The sequence below is a fragment of the Caretta caretta genome, chromosome 1 (assembly GCF_965140235.1).
Source record: "Caretta caretta isolate rCarCar2 chromosome 1, rCarCar1.hap1, whole genome shotgun sequence".
NCBI lineage: Eukaryota > Metazoa > Chordata > Testudines > Cheloniidae > Caretta > Caretta caretta.
The window spans coordinates 40,428,641-40,448,279 of record NC_134206.1 but is presented as its reverse complement, the minus strand read 5'-3'; the positions used below and the strand labels follow the sequence as shown (position 1 = coordinate 40,448,279).

The 19,639-nt window shown below is 43.3% G+C and overlaps 1 protein-coding gene across 10 annotated transcripts in view; it reads right to left on the bottom strand.

Moving 5' to 3' along the window:
- ZMYM2 (zinc finger MYM-type containing 2) overlaps window positions 1–11,227 on the bottom strand; it is a 185,814-nt gene extending 174,587 nt beyond the window's left edge. For 6 of the 10 annotated variants that reach the window (XM_075127291.1, XM_075127313.1, XM_048845169.2 and 3 more), the window contains exons 1-2: window positions 11,074–11,227; window positions 10,090–10,146 (exon numbers count right to left, since the gene is read on the bottom strand). The gene's annotated coding sequence lies outside the window, so the exon portion shown is untranslated. Of the gene's footprint in view, window positions 1–10,089; window positions 10,147–10,413; window positions 10,677–10,846; window positions 10,870–11,073 lie in introns of those variants that run through there. The other 4 variants (XM_075127304.1, XM_075127302.1, XM_075127306.1 and 1 more) reach the window with 4 other exon arrangements.
- Window positions 11,228–19,639: the final 8,412 nt, after the last annotated feature.

Below are 19,639 nucleotides of genomic sequence, written 5' to 3'. Positions count from 1 at the left end.
GCAAGACTGCATTTGTCAAGGCCAGAGATAAAGATGTTGCAGTAATCAAGATGTAAGGTGATGAGAGCCTGCATAAGAGTTTTAGCTAGATGGATGAATAAGAAAGGCCATATCTTAGAGATATTATGCAGAAAACCTGAAAGATTTAGATATAGCCAGGATGTGAGAACCTAGAAAGAGGTCCAAGTCAAACATGTTACTGAGCTCATGGGCCTGAACTGCAGGAAGGATAGTGGTGTTGTCCAAAATAATCAAGAAAGGAGGTATTGGAGAGGGCTTGGGGAAAAAGATTAAGGGCTCTGCATTAGCCACACTGAGCTTGAGCTGACAACTAGACAACCACAAATAGATGTCAGAGACACAGATTTTATAGTTGGGAAAAAAGGAGACGGGTCTGGAGCAAAGAAAGATCTACATATTATCAGTATAGAGATGGTAGTCGAATTTGTATTTTTAGATGAGATTACCTAGAGATAAGGTGTATAGGAAGAAGAGAAGAGGATCCAGGGCATATCCCAAAAGAACGCCGCTGCCGCCGCCCCCCCAAAGTTGGAACTGGAGCTAGGGAGATGAGGAGGATCCTCAAAAGGACATGTTGAAGGAGTGATTTAAAAAGGCAGGAGGAGAACCAGGAAAGGACAGTCAAGGAAATCAAGGAAGACCAAAAAGTGCACAGACGACTGTGTTGAAGATGGCTGCTGACGGGAGCACTGATTCTCAGATTTGGCTAGTAGAAATCATTAGAGAGCAAGTTTCAGTTGCATGCAAGGGGCAGAAACCAGAATGGAGAGCATCAAGGGATCTCCAGACAGTGACTGTAAACAGTGCAGTCAATGAGCTTAGAGATGGAAGGGAGAAAGGGTAGTAGTTGAAGGCACAAGTGGATCAAAGGAAGGTTCTTTTTAAGATGGAAGAGACAAAGCCATGCTTGCAATTGTGGGGAGGGGGGCATGTGGAGCCAGAGGAAAGAGCGAGAATATTTTGTAATATTTTCAACAAAAGAGTTAATAAAAAACTGGCTCCACATTGGCAGGGCACAGTGATTGTGAGCCCTAAAAAGGGTTCAATACAAAAAATTCTGAGTACCTGCCTCTTTTTCTATAGCCCCTTTAAGGTCTCTCAACCTGGGCACCCAAAAGTCAGGAGTCACTTGACCGCTAACATTGAAGTTTCTGTGGGAGTCCGGCATGAAGGTTCAGTGATTTCTTAAAGGTGCGTGGCCTGGTTCAGTGCTTGCTGAAATCCTTTAATGAGGAGGTGGTGCTGTGGAATTTCCACCCCCTTACATTTCTGTTTTTCTGTATAGTATCTAGGAAGAGAAATCAACAATGGCTACTGAGCCAGCATTAGACCTGACCCAAAGACGAGAGGCGATGAAGATGGACAGATGCAGAAGCTGCAGGATGTATTTCATCCTTGAGGGGTATCTGATGGAAGACTATTCTCAACTGATGCACTCTATGTTGAATACCTGGGATATTAACCTTCTGGGATCAAGGCTGGCATGACTGATAAAAAGAGCTTTAAAATTAGGAGATATGGAGAGTAGGTTGGAGAGACTCGTGAAATCTCCATGCCTGGCTTCAAAACAGGAGGAAGGAAAAGAATCAGCTAAATGAAGATATAGTGATGTTCCGTTATCCTTTATAAGATTTTGGACAGCCAGGAAAAAGATATTGAAATATTGATTGCAGTAGTAGTCGTCAGGTAAGTGTTATACTTATTGAAAGGGCTATATCTAACTTGACTAGAAAACTGGATGGGTCCAAGGGAAACAACTGAAATGCTTGTATGTGAATGCAACAAGTCTGGGCAATAAAATGGAGGAAACTAGGACTACTGGTGCAGGAGATCAAGCCAGACATAGGGATTACAGAAACATGGTGGAATAGCACTCAGGACTGGAATACAGGTATCAAAGAACATGTGCTGTTTATGAGAGAGAAAAAGGTAAAAAGGTGGTAGGGTCTTGAGGGATGGATTGTAAAAGAGGTTCTATTTGAATAGCATTAGTGGTCTACTATGGAGCCCTAGGGTCAGATGTGCATATGGATAGTGATCTCTAATATTATTAGAGAGAGAAATACTTGTGGGAATTGTGCATAATGAGTGACTAACTTCTCAGATATAAATTGGGGAATATATTATACTAATACTGGTAGGGCCCAGATATTCCTGGATGTGACAGATAACAAGTTTTCTTCATCAAACTGTCCCTTAACCAGCTAGAGGTGATGCAATTTTACACTTAGTTTTGGTAAGCAGTGAGGACAGCATAGAAGAGCTGGGTGTAAGATAACCTTGGATTGAGTGATCACAAGTGGATTCAGTTTAAAAAAATTGGAAGGATAATCAAAACCAGGTCATCAACTGATTTTTTTTTTATTTCAAAAGACCAGACTGAGAAATTAAGGGAATTACAGAAGTTAACTGGACTGAAGAGGTCAAGGACTTAAATGTGGAGTATGCTTGGAATTTCTTCCAATTAACCATACAAAAACTATAAATTTGCATATCAATCGAGGGGGGAAAGGGAGGAGCGCTTGTAAAGAACAGCTTCACCTCCAGACCCAGCTAGATGAATAACCAGCTCAAAAAGGCTATTAGGAGTAAACAGAGATCATATAGGGAATGGAAAAAGGCGTTGATTGGCAAAGGGAGGTTAGAAAATGTAGGAATAATATGAGAATAGCTAACAGTCAAGCTAAATTAGCTCTTGCCAAGAAAATTAACATGAGGGTTTTTAGTTAAATAAATAAAAAGAGGATAACGAAGGATGAGGTTTGGCCACAATGCAGCGTGTGTGGGAAGAAGATTAAAAATAATCTAGGTATGGCCCAAAAACTACATGAGTACTTTGCCTCGATTTTCAGTTAAGGATGATAATAGGGAGCACATGCATGAAGGCACTACAGCTAATAGAAATGAATGTCCAGATATGGAAATTATCACATCTGAGGTGGAAGAAAAGCTTTAGAAGCTTGATGTGCTCAAATTCGGAGGACCAGATAATTTCCATCCCAGAATGCTGAAAGAAAAGGCACATAAGATTGCTACTCCTGTATTAAGGATTTTTAATAAATACCTATTCAGGGGAAATACCATATGCTGGAGAATAGCAAACACCATACCTATGTTCAAAAAAGGGAAAAAAAAGTGATTCGGGCAGTTTCAGACCAGTTAGTCTGACCTCCATAGTATGTGAGGCTTTAAAACTGTGAAGGAAAGAATAATTAAATTCATGGAGGTAAATGGATTTAATGAACATGAGTTTACCAAAGGCAGATCATGCCAGACTAATCAGATTTCCTTCTTTAAGAAAATAAATGATTTTTATAAATAAGAGAAGCACGTTAGATTTAATATACTTGGACTTCAGTAAAGCATTTCACATGCTACCACAGTGAAATTATTAGCTAAATTAGGGGAGATGGGGATCCGTACAAAAACTGTAAGGTAGATAAGGAACTGACTCAAGGGGAGAAGGCAAAGGGTTGTGCTGAAAGATGAATTACTAGACTGGATGGAGGTTACTAGTGGAGTTCCTTAAGCATCGGTCTTGGAACTAATCTTATTCAATATTTTTATAAATGACCTTGGCACAAGAAGTAGGAACGTGCTAATGAAATTTGCTGATGACACAAAGTAGGGAGGCATCGTCAATATAAAGGAGGATCAGAATGCTATACAGGAAGATCTGAATGACTTTGAAGACTGAAGTGACAGAAATGGAATGAAATTCAATAGCACAAAGTCCAAGGTCATGCACTTAGAATGTAAGAAGAAGAATTTCTGCTACAAGCTGGGGGCTTATCATCTGGAAGTGACAGAGGACAAGAGAAACCAGGATCCGTAGGTTGACGAGAGGATGATTATGAGCCACCACTGTGAGGCAGCTGCAAAAGAGGCAAACATGATCCTAGGATGCATCAGATGATGCATTTCCAGTAGAGACAGAGTAATATTAATGCAATTGTACAACGCATCATAAGACCTCACTTGAAATACTGTATACAATTATGGTCACCCATGTTCAAGAAAGATGAATTCAAACTGGAACAGGTGCAGAAAACTACTAGAATCATCAGGGGAATGGAGGGCCTATTTTATAGAGAATGGAACAGCTTGGCCTTTTTAAGTTTAGCAAAAAAGAAGGCAGACAGGCGATATGATTACTCTCTATAAATAAATCAGGGGATAAATACCAGGGAGGGTGAAGACCTATTTAAGCTACAGGACAGTACTGACACAAGAACAAATGGATATAACGGGCCATGAACAAATTCAGGCTGGAAATTAGAAGAAAGTTTCTGGTCATCAGAGGGGTGAGATTCTGGAATAGGAGTTGTGGGGAGGAAACAATTTACTTTTAAGAGAGCTGGACATATTTATATGAGTGATTTTATGATGGGGTTGATTGTGATAAAAGGCATGACTCAGCAGTTCTGGGGCTCACTTCAGGTTTATGTCTTAAATTCCTAAAAGCTCATGCTTCAGGATTTCAGCAGGCCAGCTGCAGGTCAGGAAGGAACAGCCTGGAAAACACACACACACCAATGTATTCTGGGGTGGCTTTTTTGTCTCCTTCCTCTGAAGCATCAGGGATGACCATAGTTGGAGATGGGACATTGGGCAGAGTGTGCCAGGGCTTGGAAGTGGCACGGAGCATTCTCTCTCAAGTACTTGGCTCTTGCTCACATGCTGATTGCCACATGTAAGGTTGGGAAGAAATATTCCCCCAGGTCAGACTGGCAGTGAACAGGAGGGGGTTCCGCCTTCCTCTGAAGTATGTGGATCGTGATCACTTGCCAGGATTATCTGGGTATATCTAACAATAATTTCCCTGCTGTTGCAGGGGCCTAAGGCACTGGAGTACCTTAGGCCCCCATATTCTCTGACTGTGACACATAAGTCTAGTCTTTGTGAGCTGTAACACTTTGATCTAATTTTGGTTGTTGGATTTAATAAGCAGTTGCTGGGTGGTGCTGTTGGCCTGTGATATACAGGTCAGACAAGATGATCTGTTGGTCCTTTCTGACCTTAAACTCTGTGAAAATTGATCCTGAACCGAGGTAAGAGATATGTGAAGTTAGCATAGTAATTTTTTTAATAGGCACGTATATAGCATTCATTACCATGGTGTCAACGTACACCCAAATGATACAAATCAAAGAAATCCTTCCCAGTGTGCAACTCCAGCTTGCACCTTTTTGTATTGGAAGGAGAAGGAGGGATAGGAGAGAGATGACAGGTGGTTCAATTTATGCCTCAGTATGCTGCTGCAACTGTAATTATAACTATCAACTTTCCTGCTCTGCCATAATTATGCCAACCTCAAATGCCAGTTTGACCTCTTCTGACAGCCATCTTCATGCTTTCCACTATGATGCCTCATGCAGATAGAATGCCCACCCTAAAACTGATGTAAGGCTACTATCCTCTTCCAATGACCTCCTTCTGGTCCAACCCATGACAACTAAGTCACAGAGGAAGGACAATACTTTTAAGTGATCTGGTGTTGTTAAAATGTGCACATAGCTAATTCACATAATAGCCAAGACTGGGGAAGGAAAAAAAAGGGAGTAACATTTGTTTTTCCACATTCTCATTAGCATGGGAAGTGACAAATGAAAGAGAAGTTCTTTGTGGCAGGACCATGTCTTTCTAGATATCTGTATTGCACCTGTCACACTATGGGGTTCCAGTCTGGATTAGCACCTTTGGTGAAATTGCAATAAAAATAAAATTCTTCCAGGTAACCCAAAGCTTTTTCCAGCATGGACAAAAATGAAGGAGTGCTACATTTATTTAAATTAACAAAAATAGTATTCTATGTATGTAGTTTCTTGCAATAAATCAGTCTGCAAAAATGTTTTAAGCATTCTAAAAAGCAGCAATACATTTAAATGCTGTATGCTCTAGAGATCTAAAACAGTGCACACCTGACATGCAATAACACAGCAAGATTCAAATTTAAGTTACTGAAAATCTTGAATGTAGATTTTAAGTGAGACCACCACCCAAAGCATGAGATCATCATCAAATAATCATTCAGTGTGTCTTAGTGCAGGATGGGGACAGAAGGGAGTTTAAACATTTAAAAAAAAAATACACACACACTTTGGAGCTATCACCCACACAAGATTCTACTTCAAATGGGTTTTAGTGTCAAGTCTATACAGACTATGCATCAATCTGGAAATACTCATTTGAGTACAGAGCTGAATGACCTTGATTCATTTTGGATATGTTGAATTAGTAAGACTTTCACAGCCTAAATTATAAATGTTAACAGAAATAACTTTGTAAACATTTCCCAGTTAAAATAATTTGAACACACACCAATACAAGTTAGGCTGTCAACAAGAGCCCCAAATTAGACTCCCGGCAGAAAGCAGCCTGGTTGTTTCAAGACCACAGGAATTGCCATATCAGATAAGAACAGCAATCCACATAAACCATTATCCTGTCCATGACCAGTACCAAATGCTTCAGAGGAAGATGCAAGAAACCTTGTAGTGGACAATTATGAAATAACTGTCTATAAGAAGTCTCTTAAGACCAGCACTAACTGACAAGAGTTAAGTCCTCAAGCATTAAGTTTTTATCCCTTCTTTAAAAAAAATTTAATCCTATCATGTAACTGTGGATGTTCTCATACATATATATATAATCCTATAAAGCTCTTGGACTCAATGATATCTAGTGGCACTGAGTTTCACAGATTAATGAAGTTTTATTTTTTAACTGATCACTTCCAGAAACTGGAAGAGGTCTTAGACTGCAAAAAATCACTATTTAAGTACATGCAAGTTGAGTTTAATCAATGTATCAAGGTACCAAGTGAAAAGGGGCATAACAGTTAACTATACACCATAGGTGTCTTTATATTTCTAGTCCATTTCTTAACTTCTTTCAGGTGAAAGATTTCTCCTAATAGTATTAGGACTCAAGTGACGAGGAAATAAGCTTTGGTCCTGCACGAAGAGCATAAAGGACAAGAAACCAACAACACAGAAGGACATAGTAATTTCCACTTTCAGCAACACTTGTGACTAGCAGGCACCCTACAAGCAGTAAGGAACGAAGTTCAAAAAGAACTTAGTCTCCCATCCATAAGAAAGCTAGTAAGTCACAGGCTCCAGGAAGGCAACATGACTAAGGCCATGTCTACACTTACAAGCGTACAGAGGCACAGCGATATAGCTGTGCTGCTGTAAAAGCACTCATGTAGTCGCATTATGTAGTCGCATATAATAAAACCAGCTCAATGAGCGGCAGTAACTATGTCGGCAGGAGAGTATCTCCAAACGACAGAGCGCTGTGCACGTGAGCGTTTATGCCGGCAAAACTTATTGTAGCTTAGGGTGGTGTTTTTTCACACTCCTGAGCAACAAAAGTTTTGCTGTTACAAGTGCTAGTGTAGACATAACCTAAATCACTGAGGCAAAAATTTGGCTTTAATAATAAAACAAGTTGCAGTGAACTACTTTTGACAGGAAAAAAAACTGAACTCTACTAGCCAAGAAGACTCTAAACACACACAGTTATAAGGTCTACATTAAATAAGTTTTTATCCAGCTTCCTGGAGAAGACAAGTTCTCTCCCCAGCAGGTTTGATCCAACTAGGCTGCCTGTAACACAACCCTTCATCATTCCAGGGTACTTTAGACAGAATTCATTGCCATTTGAGGAAAACAGGCCTTTTGGAAGAAAATCTAACATAAAAGGCCTGCTCTTCACAAGCGTCGAAAATTTTGTAGCATTTTTCATTAGTAGCAGTACTGGCTCTAATGTCCTTGATCAAATTTCCCATTCCCCCTATTATCCAGTGTGTCTATTTGGTTGCCATCCACCATAAAAGATGTAAGCTAGATTTCAGTAGTTCTCTGTACAATACATAAAGTTTTTGGGATGAAGGATGCCACAGCAATGTAAAAATAGTAGTGCTGGACAAGGCACAACAAATAGCCAAGACCGAGTCAACAAAATCTACTAAAAGAGTTGGACAATAAATCAACTGGAACCTTGATTCCACATGCATTCACGTATGTTTTGCACAAGCTCAATTCATAGAAGATACAGAATTTCAAATGCACTTTGTTTTTATATACTTGTCAAAACAATCCCTCCCAACATTTTATTCCAAAGAAAGAGCAACAGTAGAATGGAACAAAAAATTTAGGGTCAATGAAGAATTAAGATTAACTTAGTTTATTAATATGGTGAAATAGAGGCTTTGTAAAAAGGGATTTGCTCCACACATCTGCCTTTAGAACACCATGATGGTTCAAGATGTTTGGTTCTTATCTATACTTTTATACAGAAAGAGTGCTGTATAAAGCTATTCTTGTCTTCTAGCAGGTGGCCATGCAAGACTGTCATGAAAATGTACTCGTCCAGGCACAATAATACACTTGCCTTCCCTTTGCCATTGTGATAGTGGTAGTGATGATTATAATGATAAATAAACCTAATTATATTTACTCACACATCCAAAAAAAAAAAAAAAAAGTTACTTGCCCTGAGCGAGAAGGCTAGTAGAATTTTACAATGCTGACATAAGCTATGTTACTCAGAACTTAGCTATTACAGCAACATGTACTACAGACAAAGTCTACAATAGTTATTACACTGGAATATATAATGAATCAGAACGGAGGCTGGAAGGTAGCCTTATGCCACAGGCAAAACAGAAACATAAAAATTAAAAATAAGGTACTGCATCAAAACAGATATTAGAACAAGCTCTTTAATAGTTAGAGGCTGTGTGAGTGCTAATGGTCAGTGTTACTGCTCATCTTAGAATTTCAGAATAAATACAAACATGAATGCCAGAGAATTAGAGCTGTGGATTTATGTATGGAGTCACCAAGTCTCTGTATCTCTGTACATAATAAAAAGTACAAAGTAAAGTTACTGCCCAATGCTGCTGGAAAAGAACTTCCTTTTTTACTTTCTTTGACTATCCTATGTAATATTTATATATCAAACAAGATGATTAAATGTTTAGGAATATTTTCAGATTTGGAATCCTTCTACACAAAACCGAGTTTACTGCCCAAAGTATGTCCTGACTTCTTGTTTTGTTCTGCCTCCAGCACGTTTGTTAACGAGATGTTTTAGTCAATCAATAGATCGTTGCAGCGGCCTCCAGTGGCGAAACCCTGCAGCACCGACAGCATCCAGTCCCGGGAGCTCTCAAAATACATTGTGTCTATAGATACTAATATTACTTTCGCCTTCACTGCGCTACTTTGTAATTTTGGGATTCGTGATTCCACAGAGCGCAGAAAAGAATATTACTAAAAAGGTGCAAACCTGCGACAAGTTACAGAACCTATGTGAATAGGGATCAATAGTCGGTCTCTCCTTAGGTGACCTAACACCTAACAGAAAACACAATCTGCTTCGAAAATCCCATACCGATGAGACACTGAAACGGATCAGTGACAAGGTGTGGGTTTCTCAGGTGACCTCAGGGGTTTTGGGGAAAGAGTAAGGCAGATGGTTGCTTAACACAGGAACATTGCCGTGACACGTGAAACCCCAATGGCACCCGACAGAATCACCCAAGCAAACCCGCAGGCAGCAAGAACTGATCCAACTACACAAAGGCCAAACACTGGAATAGGCTCTGCGAATTACTGGATTATTTTAGATCTCTGCCTTCTCCCGTACTCCTACAGGCAGGTTACAGGAAAGATATAAAAATTAAAGATGGCTAAATGTGTCACGTTGTGTATTTTAATGTACAATCTAAAACTCTAGAGGGCAGCCGAAATATGCCCTCCCCCTCCCCAGCTGAGTAACATGAGCAGCAGCAGCAGGAGCCCGTCGTCTGCTTGCTGGAGTTGGTATTGCAGGAGCGATGCCTGCAGCAGCAGCGCCCACCCCGAGGAGGAGCCGCCTCACAGCCATTACAGGCGCTTCGCCCCAGGGCAGCAGCTGCTGCACCCAGGCATCTCCCCCACCCTATCCCAGACGCTCCTCTTCTTACCCCGATCCCCACACCACAACGGAGAAGGGGGTTGACCCCCCAAAGGCAGGGCTACTTGAGGCAGTAATAGATACATAAATAGCACTCACAATGGAGCTCCTCTCCTTTCTGGTCTCTGCCAAGGCTGCACCAAACTGGGCTGGAGCCTAGGGGAAAGGCATGGGGGTTAACATGAGGCCGGGGGGGGGGGGGGTCGGCAGAGTCCCCTTTGCCTGGGCAGGTATTACCTGCATTGCCCGCCACTTCCCTCCCCCCACTTCTACACATGGCCTTCCCAGTGGGTTATGGGGTATTACCCCAAAGAGACATCCTGCTCCCCGCTGAAGAAAGGATTGCACGGATCTGCCCCGGGGCCTTTCCTGGGAAGGTGCAAGTAAGAGGCAGCCCAGCAGCAGAGAAAGGGGGATTATTACCTGCTAACTTGCCCGAACAGCCCCTCAGCGGAGTCCCCGGCCGCGGGGGGCACAGAGCCCTCAGCAGCCACCCCTCTGGGCTGGAATAACGCCCTTGCGCCCCGCACGCTCCCTCAGCAGTTGCCCCGGGTCTCGGGTTTGCCCCCCTGCAGTCGGCCGGCAGCACTGCCGCCTCCTGTCCGCCATTAGAGACACCCAGCCAAACAATACGGGAGGGGAGCAGCGGCGGCGGCAGCAGGATCCGCGGAGCGCAGCGCCGGGCAAGGGAGGGAGACACCCGCGGGCGGGAGGGGGCGAAGAAGCGGGGCATAACAACAGCGGAGGACCCGGAGGAGGAGGGAGCGAGTTAAAATAGGAGGCGCTAAAACTGAAACACCCCTCCCCCCAAATGCCCCTGCGCCCCCGGTTCTGTCCCAGACCCCCTCCGATTTACCCCGTTCGCCCCCACCAGAGCGAGACAGTCAGTGGGGCTGCCCTGGTCCTACCCGCTCCTCTCCGTGGCGAGAGGCGGCAGCAGCAGCGACGCCACAGTGGGGCACTTAGCCCGGGTGGCTGTGAGGCACGGCAGCTCCTCTCCCATCCCCGCCCTAGGGGCAGCTCTGAGCCTCCAGCTGCCCCCCGTCCGCCCCTAGGGTGCGGCACTCCCCGTCCCCACCTTACCCAGCTCCCCACCGCTCACAGGCACGGATCTCCCCCTCCCCCCGGTCACACGCACTCCGCGCTACTCCTCCGCCGCCTCAACTCTAACTCGGTCCAGTCCCGGGCTAAGCGCAGCTGCTAGCGAGGGGAAGGAGGAGCAGGGCCAACCGAGCTTGGGGAAGAACGGCCTTCCTAATCCGCGCATTGGCTCCCACAAAGGGAGAGCTTTAGCGGTAGGCAAGCCGATTGGAAGGACCGTCCGTCCATCAGAAAATCCTGCGGCAGGTTGGGTCTAAAAGCTGCCAATCTTTCTTCTAACCACGCCCACCGTTCTTCCCACTTTAATCCATCAGGTTAGAGAAACCCGAATTTCATTGCCCACCAGCAGCAGCAGTTCTAATACCCGAGTATTGGGGCTGGGAGGCGACGGGGGCTCCGCTCCGGTTCCCAGTGCTGCTGTTTGACAGTAACTTGCAGAAGTTTGGGTACAAGGCTGGCCACACTCATCCAGACAACTGCTGGGGTGGGGAGAGTATTACCTATCCCATCCTTGTGCTGAGTCCCCATGGGCAACTGCCCCAGTCGTGGGCACGGGGTAATTACCCCATGGTCGCCGAGGGCAAGGCGGGCACAGCTCGTCCACAGCTTCTTATAGGTTGGGCCCCGCCCCCGGCAGGGCTGTAAACCTGGGCTGGAGCCATTTCCATGAAGGACAGAGTGTGGCTAATGGAAACCCTCCCCCACAGAAGAGCGAGAGAGCGCACAGTCCCCTCTCCCGGGGCAGAGACTTTCCACACCCATGTCTCGTCGCCTCCTCCACAAAGGACTCCCACCCACGCTGGGGGAGGGAGCCATGTCAGCAGCCGCCATGGCTCCTGGAGGAGCTGCTGCTGGTGGTGGTGGTGGTGGTAGTGGTGGTAACGTCCTCCATTTTGTCGGAAGCTGCTGCGGGGAACTTGGGACCAATTCAAACCAAGCTGAGGCTCAGAAAGGGGCCAGTTTGAAGCGCCTCTGCCTTGCAGTGACACACGCAGGGCGCCCCAGGCAATGCCCTGGGGGTGGTCCGCGGGGCTCAGAGCGGCAAAGGCGGCAAGACTCCGAGAGCCAGGCTCTCCTCGCTCCCTCTGCCAAAATGGAGGCTGCGCACTTCCTTTGCGCGGCTGCTTCCCCCTCTCTAGCCATGGGACTCACGCCCGCTTCTTCGAGGACCTGGAGATCTCAGCCTCGCCCACTGCTAGTTAATCCAGCTCTTCCTCCTGAACGGCTCCCCCCTGCCCAGAAAGGAAGCAAATACCAGCCCTCTCCACCCTGCATCAATTCATGTCAACCACGCTGTGCAAAACGCCCCCGGAGAGAGCCTCATGCCTGTGTAAGGCGCACGGGTCAGTCGAGCTGCTTGCTCCACTTCCATCCCACCTCGGCAACCCTCTCACAGTGCAACCACAAATGCCGGGGGTCGGGGCGGGTAATGTGCGGAGGAGCAGTGCCTCTGAGAAGGAGCTGAAGGGCTGGGCTCTTCTCCTGCGTGCCCTTGGTGTGTTAGGCTAATAATTTTCCTGCGGGGGATAGACTAGAAATATTAAAGCTTCTTTTGTCTCACTACAACTAATTCCTTCCTAACAGCCCCACCCTGAGACTCAGACTGAAGTCAACAGCCCAAGCCAAACACTTTTGTGACACCATTACTACATGGTGGTGGTAGGAAAGGATGATTAGTGCACTTCACCCTAGCTGTGGATGCCCTGGAAAGACGAGAACACCTGTTGCTATGGGGGAACATATATGTGTCCCATGGTAAACGGCACCTACGATACAATGTCATACTTGCCATTTTTGTGTCTGGCGCAAGAAAGAAATGAAGTGATAAAGGAAAAGGTCTAACTCAATGACTATGAAAGGATGACATTTTAAATTATGTTAATCACCATCCACAGTGAGGGATTCTTTTGAGTTAATTTTGTAAATAGTTTGAACCAAAACAGAAGAATGTTCAGCTAATTAAATACATAAAAACCAGAGAAATTTTTAAGATTAAACAAAAAATAAAATAAAATGATATAGTCTACCATTTCTACATTTGGTTTTTTTGTTTTGTTGTCTTTGTTTGTTTTATGGGATCTCTGTATCTGAGAATCAAAACAAATTTAACTTATCCTCAATGGTCCACATATTTTGGCCACCCTTCTAGTTGCAGAGGAATAAACATGGCTCTGGTCTCTGTTCATTAAAACATCCTTACTCTGGAACTGTGCTTAAGTACATGCTTAATTTTAAGTATGTGTTTAAGTCCTGTTGAAGTCAATGGAACTTAAATGTGATTTTAAGTGCTTTTTTTAAATAGGGATGGACTTCAGCATGTGCTTGGGTGCTTTTCTGAATCAGGATTTGTAGATGGAATCCGTAATTCTATTTAATCAGTCAAAAGAGTAACCACTGAGCACTCTGCCACTACAAAGTCCCAGCAAGAGACCTGAACTAGCAATGGCATATAGGTCCCTCACACATTAGTACAGATCATTATCACTAGGACACCAGAATGTAAAGTTTATGTTTAAATTTGAACATTTGTGCTTGCAATTTTAGAAATGTATGTATTTTCTACTGGAGTTTTGCTAATCGTAATTCCACTAAAGGATCACAAATCCTAGCTTTGAATTCACTGTTTCATTACTCAAACTTGGAAAAAAGTTATGGCATATACCAATTATCTTTTAATTATTTTTTCAACTGACAGCAGTGAAAAGTGAGGGTCTGGCATAGACACTTATACTTTCCACTTCAAGCATTGTTGTATTGAGTTTTATCTGTCTTGTCATCCACAGATCCATGGTGAGGCTGACCTTATTTAAAAATACCATTAAAATTAATCAATTCCATCTTATGGTTTGAAAGCACTTGCTCTAGCTCAAAAATAAATAAATAAAGTATAATATATCTCTTCATAAACACCATGGATGTGAAACTGATGTATTTATACTCTCCATGCTACAGCTCTCATGGACAGGTCTGATGTCAGCAGCATCACTACAAAAGTTCTAATTTACTGACGAAGTAGATAAATTCACCAAAGCTGAACGAATAGTATAAGTAATGACTTACGTGAAGAGTGATATCCTTCTATGTCTCATGAAGTAAAAGTGTGGCAACTAAGTCGATTGTATTTTCACTGAGAAGGCAAAATCAAATATTTGACATATTTTAAAAAGGATTTAGACTTTCACAGGAATCCTGACGTGTTTATCAAGCCAGCTTCAAATCAGGTGTAATAAATTGTGGGATTGGAATGTATGTACTTTAAATCTTCCTCCTACTCCCGCCAACATTCCCAAGTGTTCACACATTCGAACGAATGGTTAGACTCTTGTTCCAGAATTAGAAAGTGAATATTCCATTTATTCAAGGACTCCCTCTTCACTATCACTATCAGGATTTACAACACTGTAACTGAGGACAGAATCTGGCCCAGACCCTCTGGAATTATGACTGTTTTCAAGGAAGAAGAGGCAATATTTGGATAAAATAAGTGTCTACCACTATTTGGCATATGTGAACACTTGGAAAGTGGGAGGGAACAGGAAGCTTTAAACTACATAGACTTCAATCCTACAATTGATTTGAAGGCTGCCTTGGAAAAGTATCTGTCTGGAACCCTAATAAAGCATATACCTTTTAAAATGTAAGTGCAATTACTATGACCAGTGTGAGTGAAAATAGAATCTGGCCTCTTGTACAATTTGTAACAAAAATAATTAATTTCTGTGTGCTAATTCATTGTTTTTCCTCTTCTCCTGCCTATCTCCCTCACAGTCCCTCTGTTTCCAGTCTCACTATCCCTGCTTCCATTCTTCTCTCCTTCCTCTCCTTATTTCCTGTACTCATTTACCTTTCTCCTTCCTCAGTTTCTTTTTCCCTTCCTTATTTTGTCCCACTTTCTTGCTCCAATTTACTCAACTCCTTCTGCCATTCCTCAGCCCAACCCCATCCTATACTAAGTACATTCATACATGCATACATAAAAACAAAGAAAGAAAGAAGAAACAGATGTTTATAAATTCCTTCGGACTGGAACAGTCTTTGTGTGTGTGTGTGTGTTCATACAGTGCCTAGCACAGTGGGGTACAGGTCTATGATTTGGGTCCCTAGGTGCCCTGGGTAATCATTCGAAGGGGCAGCAGCATCTACCGCTGAGCATATCCATGGTTGCTGATAGTGGAACGGCCTTTAGCTATGAAGGCTAGCTGCAATATAACCAGGGAGACACGTCAAATAAGAAATTGCAGACAATCCGACACAGTACTGACAATACCACAAAAGCCCAAAGACTGTACTGGACATGGCAAATGTAAGCTGCAATTAAATAAGCCTACAGCCAATCCTAATCATAGTGGCATGCAATTGCCTTACCAGAAGGGATTCTGGAAAGGCTAATGATCCCCAAGGGGTCAATGATATTTGTTCATAGAAGATATTTGTGAAACTATCTGCTAGTACCAACTGACATGGAAAGTTATACAGTATAATTAAACCTGCAAAGAAGCCTTGCAATCTGACTAGCTTCCTTGTTCCCAGGCAAGACAGTGTAAAATGGAGTACCGGGTGCACTGATGTGGTGACCAGGCATCCTGTATAAAATTGACTACTGGAAAATTGGAAAAATAATAGAGCTAAATAACCAGAACTATGGATGAGATGATGAGAAGGATGAATTTAAAAATAGCACCATTATTTGAGATCCTATTGGGATCCAGGACAATTACTTGAGATCCTAGACAGGAGAATAACATATTTTTGTGAACACATTGATCATCAATCACAGAGTGACTTGATTCCAGCACTCAGACTGTCAGGCAAGATCACAGGCAAATCAGGAAGAGGAAGAAAGCCAGCTACATTTGAAAAATCGCCAGATGGGCTGGTATCCAAAGAGGAGTGGAAGATTTACAATGCTGTGCCTGTCGCGACAGCAGAAGATGGAAGGTGGTGGTTGACAACCTCCATACTGGAGACATCATTCGAAGAAGAAGAAGAAAAAGATGTTACTGCAATTAATGATAATAATAAATGATAAACTATAAACCGGGTGGCTGCAAACCGCAGCCACTGGGAGCTGCAGGCGGCCGTGCCTGTGGACTGTCAATGTAAACACTGTCTCGTGACCCGCTACCAGATTACCCTGACGGGCCGTGTGCGGCCCATGGGCTGCAGGTTGCCCACCACTGCCTTATAATCATTTAAACTCTACCTTCTATAGTTAATAAACTTTTTTTATTATTATTAAACGCAGATTGTGCAATCCATATCTGGTGCTTTGGCATCAAACTGTGTATATCTCTCTTCACATTGAGGGAGAGGGCAAATTTACATGAGCTTGCGCTGTTCAGATCTTTCTATACAACGCAAGACAATATACCTTTGGGTTTGCACTCCAAGGAAGGTGAGTACCTGAGTGCTGGGGCAAGTCCCTTAAGCTGAGTCTTCCCAGAGCTGATCTCGGTGTTTGTGTCTTTCTGCAGCTGGGTGTGGCCCTGCCTGTGAGTGTGCTAGAGGAGGCTTAAGAGCCTGGCTCAACAAGACAGGACAAAGGGGGCCCAGGCTGGCGGAACAGGCGGGCTCAGTGGTATCCTTGTACATCACGTGGCATCTTCAAGTGGGCCAACCCATCATATACACAATTAACAATATGGGCCCATCACAGCTTAATCACTTTGTTTGTGTGCTGTAATCATTTCCTCTACCCTTCTCTGTTTTATTGAGCTGCATTGGGCATTTCAGCTGTTTTTTAGACTTGAGCTCTTCATGACAGGCATCTTATGTTTTGTATGTGTTTACACAGTACCTAAAGCAGTGGGCCCCCAATCCTGATTGGGGTCTCTGGGCACTAACAAAATCATGAAAAAAATTGAAATTTCTTTCAACAATACGTTACCTGTATTTTTCATTATGAGTTTTAAGTATTAGATTTGTATCAGTAAATGTTAATAAACATCAATTTCACCATATATACATAAACTGATGAAAAAATATTTCCATTGATAGTAACAGAAATTTACAGATAGACAAAGTAAGAAAAATGCTCCTTGGAAACATATTAGAGTTTGATTTAAGACTATTTACTTTGTATATTTTGACATTTGACATTGACAATTTGTGTTTTAATGGTTACAAGTCTTTAACTTTTTGAATCTCAGCTTCTACTGTCATTAAATAATTATTGTCCAACTCCCCACATTGTCTGACCCCACAATAACTTCCTGCAACTGTGAAAATTTAACTAAATACCAACTGGGGAAAATGCTTAAAAATTAACATCAATATTATCTGTCAAACATAGTAAAAAATGAATTATGCTAAGCCTAGTTTTAAGCTACATATATATTTCATGATATTTATAAACATATTAATATGTATCCAAATATATATTACGTTCAAGTGTTTTCATTGCATGTGTCTTATTTAACCAAAAATGATCTCTCAAAAGGTTGTATAATGTGACATTACACACTCTAAAGAAGGTTACTATACATTACATGGTATAATATGCATTTAAATAACCTTTGCACTACATCCCATATCTCAATTTTGGAAAAGTGTGTGTTAGAAACTGTAGTTCCAAACATATACACCTTTCTCAAAGAAGGCAACTATACATATTCTGATATTGTCTAGGCTAATATTGCAACACCTATCCAATATTCTTAAATCATTTCTTTTCAGTAAGCAGTGTCAGGATGAGCTCCACCCTGACATCTGGTGGTGAGGTGTGGCAAGTTGTGGAAAAGAACTTCAGGGGCCGATCTCATTTGCATAGACACACCCACCCCGCCTAGAATGAGACCATAGCTGCCCAAATGGTCACTTTGGCTGCTGTGGGATCCCCAGTGTCTCTGTTATTGGGGCAGGAAGAATAAATTGTTATTACCCTGATTATGAGAACTGTGCTTGGAACTGTACGTGGCCTTTTGTTATGATGGAGGGATTCACCATCAACTAAGTAGCACTCGCTAGGCAAGGGTCATGGGTTCCAAAACTGTGTGAATGGAGAGAGGCTGGGGACAAGTACTAATACTTGGTGGCATGGGCCCCTTGGTGAGGGCCTTACATGCTAATTGCACTTCCTCCTCTCTCCACTGTGGAATATCAGAGCTAATTTTGATTTCATTAGAAGTCTAGTTATAGGCTGCTGAGCTCATTTTGGGCTGACAGTGCACCAGCACTGGGGCTCCCCTACTACAAGCTGAATTCACCTAAGAGCTGAAATCACTGAGTGTTGTGTTAAGTAGTGGGGGAGCCGGAAGATATATTGTGGAGCAGTTGGCGGGCCAGCTGGAGTGCCCTGCGGACCGGCTGGCGGAGCGCAGCGCAGCCGAGCGAAGGAGTTCATGGGGCGGCTGACGGAGCGGAGCGAAGGAGTTCGTGGGGCGGCTGGCGGAGCGGAGCGCAGCCGAGCGAAGGAGTTCGTGGGGCGGCTGGCGGAGCGGAGCGAAGGAGTTCGTGGGGCGGCTGGCGGAGCGCAGCCGAGCGAAGGAGTTTGTGGGGCGGCTGGCGGAGCGGAGCGCAGCCGAGCGAAGGAGTTCGTGGGGCAGTCAGCTTCAGATCATGTAAGGTGCCTCTTACCCCTGTCCCATTTCCACCCAGGTTGGGAGGTAAAGCTCCGCAGATAAACTTTCGAACTCTGGGGCGGCCCTGACCAGGGACAGAGACTTTTGGGGCATTGGACTTTTGGGACTTTGAGTGATTTGGGGTTGCTGGACTCAAGAACCAAAGGGAAAAGGGCATGCCCCAATTTGCTTGGGGTGGGTTTTTGCTCGGGGTGGGTTTTGTTATGAATCCTGTTGGTGGTGTTTCCCAAACATAATGCCACATTGTTTCTCTCTGTTATTAAAAGGCTTTTGCTACACTCAGACTATGTGCTTGCGAGAGGGGAAGTATTGCCTCTTGGAGGCGCCCAGCGGGGGTGGTATATATTTGTCCCAGGTCACTGGGTGGGGGCTCGAGCCGGTTTGCATTGTGTTATTGGAATGGATCCCCTAGATATGGAACCCGGCCCTTGTTGCTGCCAACTCTGATGGGCAGAAGGGTTACACATGGTATAATATGCATTTAAATAACCTTTGCACTACATCCCATATCTCAATTTTGGAAAAGTGTGTGTTAGAAACTGTAGTTCCAAACATATACACCTTTCTCAAAGAAGGCAACTATACATATTCTGATATTGTCTAGGCTAATATTGCAACACCTATCCAATATTCTTAAATCATTTCTTTTCAGTTATGCAATAGTCAAAATAACATTTACTTGTGAAATAGAATCAAAATGCAAACTTTACCATTTTTGTTTTGTTACATTTTCCTTTCTTCTTTTCTTTGTTGTTTGTTTGACAAGTCTTGTAGTCCTCACTGAAAATGGAAGAAATTACAAGCAGAAATAGCACTAATAAAGAGATACTACCATAAAGTGGTAATAATAAAATGCAAACTGGAGTATACTTTCTCTGTGTCTCAACTACTGAAATCCTGGTCAACTCTTACCTTGGCTATTGCAACCTCCTCTTCTCTGGTCTCCCTACTTCTGCCTTCTCTCTCCA